This window comes from Arachis ipaensis, chromosome B10, assembly GCF_000816755.2.
Source record: "Arachis ipaensis cultivar K30076 chromosome B10, Araip1.1, whole genome shotgun sequence".
NCBI classification, from domain to species: domain Eukaryota; kingdom Viridiplantae; phylum Streptophyta; class Magnoliopsida; order Fabales; family Fabaceae; genus Arachis; species Arachis ipaensis.
Genome location: NC_029794.2, coordinates 27,452,094 through 27,457,723, shown reverse-complemented (window position 1 = coordinate 27,457,723; position 5,630 = coordinate 27,452,094).

Genomic DNA, 5,630 nt, shown 5'->3' with positions numbered 1-5,630 from the left:
ATCTGAAAAATAACAACAAAGTATAGAATGAGAACCGGAGGTTCTCAGTATGGTAACAGTGCCCAGTGAAGTAAGATATAAAACTCCTGGATGCCAGAGGCAATCCTAGAGCTTTTATATCCATCATGAGATTCAACTTAAAGCATAACTATAACTTATAAAACACAACTTTAAAACCATAATAATCACGGGTAATCTAACTTAGTGAATTTTCTAATCTAACAATTCTCCGCTGTCCCAAAGCCTTCGTCAGCTTAACCGCCATGCGATCCCATCGCCACCGCCTTCCGAACCTCCTCAATCCAAGTAGAATACACAAGTAATAACAATGCAAGGAAAGCACAAGTATAATCATGTATATCAAGTAATACAAATAGACAATTAGGCATGTTATACAATTAGGCAAACAATTTCAAATCAACAAAGCAAACAAACAGATAGAAGATGCACATGATGAATGCCTGTCCTATTGGCGGTGATATCACATTGTCGGTTCAACTGCCAACCCAACACACCTCCATGGAGATTCGCCCTTCGGTCTCATAATGAGAACCCCCGAGATATCGTGCCCGAATCACGGTCCAAGATGTTAGTGCCTGCACAATATAGTGATTCCGAAGGGATGTGAGCGGGATACTCTTGCCACGGACCTCACATCTCAACGTAAGCGGGACTAACCACCGCCCTTACGCCGCCGCCATGACCTCGATAGGTGGGATCCAACCGCCGTCCCTGCCAGGCGTATAGCGTCTCAACAATTTCAGTATAAAAACATTACATCAGTGATTTTCAAAATCATTTCATTCAGTATATCAGTGATCCATCATTCCATTCCGAGTCCCAAACTCATCTCAACCACCATCAATTCAAAATTCCATAATTCATTGTCAGTGATCATCAACATAATACTCCGCCTTCTCACTCAACCAAATCCGTCCTCAGTACTCCAGAAACCTAAATCTCTATTTTCTAAACTTTTTACAAGAATCTAATTAAACTTACCTAAGGCATCCCCCATGTTTTGACACCTAAAAATAAGCTAAAGGATCTTAGATAAGTGTCACGAAAGTTTACAAGCTTGCCAGGAAGGTAAAACAGTTAAAAACAAGATTTTTATTGAAGAACAGGACAGTGTGCGTACGCATAGGATTGTGCGTACGCACGCACAAAAGGATTTTCAAGAAGTGTGCGTATGCATAGTAGTGTGTGTACACACAGAAAGTAAAAGTTTTCATTTTAAACACGTGCACAGATACGTGGGATCGCCCTGAACAAACTGTCATTCCCAGTGTGTGCGCACAGAGCGTGCTAGCGCTCCCAACAGTAGGCATCCCCTTGTCTGTGCGTGCACACCAAAGTATGCGTACGCACGTTTTCAAAATTTTCACAAGGTGTGCGTGCGCACAAGGCTGTGCGTATGCACAAGTAAAAAATAGCCACTGTTTAGAGCATGCGCACAGCAGTGTGCATCCATACATAAACCAGAAATCATAAATTCTGCAACATCACAGAATTCAGATTTTTGACACCAACTTCCGACGATCATATCTTTCGCTACAAAATTCAAATTTTTACAAAGGCTATACCGTTTTAAAGCTCTTTGAATTATCTTTAATTTGATATAAAATTCATTCAATTTCAAAAACTGTAGCTCAAGATACGATCCATCAAAGTTCACCAAAAATCTATTTTTACCAAAATTCACTAAATTCTCAAAACTTCAAAATTCACAACCAAACCAATTCCAAGCCTACTAAATTCACCATAAAACACGACCAAATGCTATACTTTACCTTTCTATCCCAATTCAACCAACTCAACACCTATATCAATCCATTCCACCACTAAAACCCCACAATTTCATAATTTGCACCTCAACATTCAATATTAAACACTAGCACCAAAATCTAACTACTTATAAGCTTCATCTATCACACCTCATCATCATTCTCATCTCAACACATCAAAACCATCACAAGAATTAACATCATCACACATTATCAATTTTAACAACATCATCAAGCATCATCCAATCCCACAATCAAATCAATCCAACCTATCCTATGGGTCACTAGCTTAAGTATCCAGAAATGTTATACATTACATAGAGGAAACCGAAATCATACATTGGTCGATTTCCAATATGTACTAAATCACCAAATTGAACCCAACTTAAGCTTCCAATCACCAACAAATCACCAATCTTACCTTCGAAGCTCCAAATCAACTCCAACAAGTGCAAGAACTTAACTAAAATCATATAAATGACCATAAATCAATACCTAGGGTTTCTAAATACACAAATTCATAAGGTAAAGAGTTTTCTTACCTTTTTCGATGGTTTTTGGGACACAAACCACCAATAGCCCAACCTTAGAGACCACCTAATCAATCAAACACAAAAATTCACTCAAAACCAAAACCCAAATTTTCGAAATTCTTAGGGTAGTACACTGGGCAGAGATGAGTGAAAAGCTTACCATAATACCTAGCTAGAAGTGACGAGCTCAGCGAGAGCTTCATGTAGCCACTGACGGCATGCGAATCGGAGTACCGTAGCTCGAGTTATGGCAACTGGAAGTTAGTGGTGAACAGTGACCAAAACCCCTTTTGCTCTCTTCTCTCTCAAGCACGTTGCTGCTGCTTGTGTTGTGACAAAGTGGCTGAAATAGCCACTTAGTGGACTTTTATAATGTTGGGCTTGGGCCCAACTTAGGTCCAGTCCAACCCGTTAGCGTTTTTTGCCCGTTTGTCCCAACTTTGGGCCAAACCTTTAAAATTAGTACTCGGTTTTCAATTCTAATTATTTTTCTAAGGTTTTCTACTGTTTTTATTATTCTCGCATAATACCGGACAAACTTAAGCCCGTATTGCCGGTTAATTTACCGGTACGTATTTTTATGCAATTTTTCGAAGAAAATTATATTTTTTAATTCAGAAAAATCTATTGAGTCCAAATATCATATTTATATTTTTTTTTAATTAATATTCTAAAATTTTGGATCTATTCCGGACAATTAAATTATTATTATTTTATGTTAATTAATCGGTTAATTAATTTGCGGTTCTTACATTCTCCCCACCAAATAAGAAATTTTGTCCCCCAAAATTTGGTTTACCTATCATCTTCATTAAATGTTCCCTTAACTTAAACCTATCTCTCACCATTCACCTTTTCATCCCTCCACGTGAGTGCAAACTCTTATTTACATCTTTTATTCTTATTTATAACTCCATATTTTAACTGAATTCAAGCCCATATCGTACTTGTCGTTCTCACTCTTATCTTATCTCAGTCAACCTCAATACAACATTAGCATTTCAATTCAATTACACTTATAATCGTCTCCGAAATCTACTCTAATTTAATTTAATCTTATAGCCATCATTAAACTTAATTTCTTAGAAATCCTTACTTACCATAATCTACTAAACTCTTCAAGTATTCAAGTCTAAGATACGTTTAGTCACCATTCTATTACCTCTATTCCCAACTATCATGTTCCATTGCATTCTACAAGCTTTTGCTGCGTCACTTTGATTTTTCTACGATTAATTAATCAACGGCGAGGAGGCTCGGCGACGTGGCACTGGCGGCGCTGGCTTTTCCCTGGCGATGACTAGGACACATGGACTGCAGTGGCAGCGCGACGCAGTGAGGACGACGGCAGCGCGGTGAGCTTCCTTCTCTCTCCACGCGCGGCGAACCCTTTTTTTCTTCTCCCTCAATTTTGTTTTCTGCTTCAATTTCTTTCCTTTCATGAAAAAGAGAAAGGAAACCGTGTGTGCTGCTGCTTGATTTGGGGGAAGGGCTGCGGTGCCTATTAGGGTTAGAGGGGATTAGGGTTTTGAGTAAAAATAGGTCTAGGGGTAGTTTTGTAATTTCAAATAGAATTGGGAATAATATAGTAATTGAAATCCAAGTTAAATCCAACACTAATTATACGTAGGAAAATATTATTTACTCATCAATTTTACAAATTATTTTCAATAAAATATTCAAATTCAAAAATCAGAAATAATATAATTAATTTTTTTATTTTCCAAAATAGTAGTATTAATATATTTTAAAATATTAATTATTTAGTCCAAATCATATAAAAATCCTTATTATTTCACAACCACCAACTTTGTAATTTGAATATAGAAAATAATTCAACAATTGTAAAATTGGATAATAATCTTAATTTATTTCCAATTCAATTAATCGAAACTTGCTTTAATTTTCTTTAATAAAGAAATTTTTGAAATTAAAACTACAAAAATACTGAATTTGAAATTAGCTCATGATAGTCCTTTTTCAAGAGTTCTGGGTCTTACACATGCTTCGTTCCCCTCTCCAACTGATGTGGGACCTTACAATCTACCCCCTAAGGGAGCCCAGCGCCCTCGCTGACACATCGATTCGGGCTCCGGCTCTGATACCATCTTAAACAGCTCAGACCACCCGCTTCACGGTTTTGTCTTTGACGATAGGGATGATAGCCGAAGTCTCTACACTCACTCGTCAAAACGCGTCATATTAGGGAAATGGACCCTTATAAAGCATGCTTCGTTCCCCTTCCCAACTAATGTGGGACCTTACAATCCACCCCCCTAAGAGAGCCCAGCGCCCTCACTGGCACATCGATCTGAGCTCCGGCTTAGATATTTAAATTTATTTGTATTATTTTTTATTATTTTCGTATATTATTTTTGCTTCTACTACTAAAATATTTTACAAAGTGTAATAGCAGACTTGTTATCACAAAATATTATTGTTAGGGTACTTTATTTCTTATTCAATTTTTCAAGAATTCTTCTTAGCCAAACTATTTGCGTTGCAAAACTTGCTGTTGTTATATATTCTGTTTTTGCTGTAGAGAGTGCTACTACTGATTGCTTCTTTAAAAACTATGAAATTGCACCATAACCAAGATGAAACGCAAACCATGAAGTATTTTTCTTGTTTCAATATCTCCACCCCAATCACTATCAGTGTAATCGACAAGATTTACTTCATTAGTATTTTCATCAAAAAATATCATCATTTAAAGTACCTCTGATATATCGCAGAATCTTTTTTCCGCTTACAAATGATTGGTACAAGGCTCCTCCATAAATCTGCTAAGCAAACCAACTCCAAACATAATATCTAGCCTAGCTGTACTTAAGTACCTCAGACTTTTTATAAGAAAACAAGTAAATCAACTAAGCTCAAGTCGAAATACCATGGGCGCTCATTGTGTATAATTCGAATCACTTTCATTCGAATTATATAGGAACAAAACTAGGGATAAATCGAAACAGCTTATTTCGAATTATTAGGAACGTTACATGCATGCATAAACTAAGGGACGTGACATGTATGCATAAATCAACTCCGGCTATTTTTATTTGTATTTTTTTTTCGTAATTTGAATTGGGCAAATTTGATTAACTATGAAGATTGACAAATCGAACGACACTCATTCAATTTATATAGAAACGTGCATTTAGGAAATTCATGTAACGTTTTTAAGTTTGGGTGAATTGCGTAATATTGAGTTGGATTTGGTTTAGTTGTGCGTTTTACTTTTTTATTTATATTAATTTTTTATTTTTGCTTAAATAAATCTTATAGTTTATATGAATATGTTATCTCTAATGTA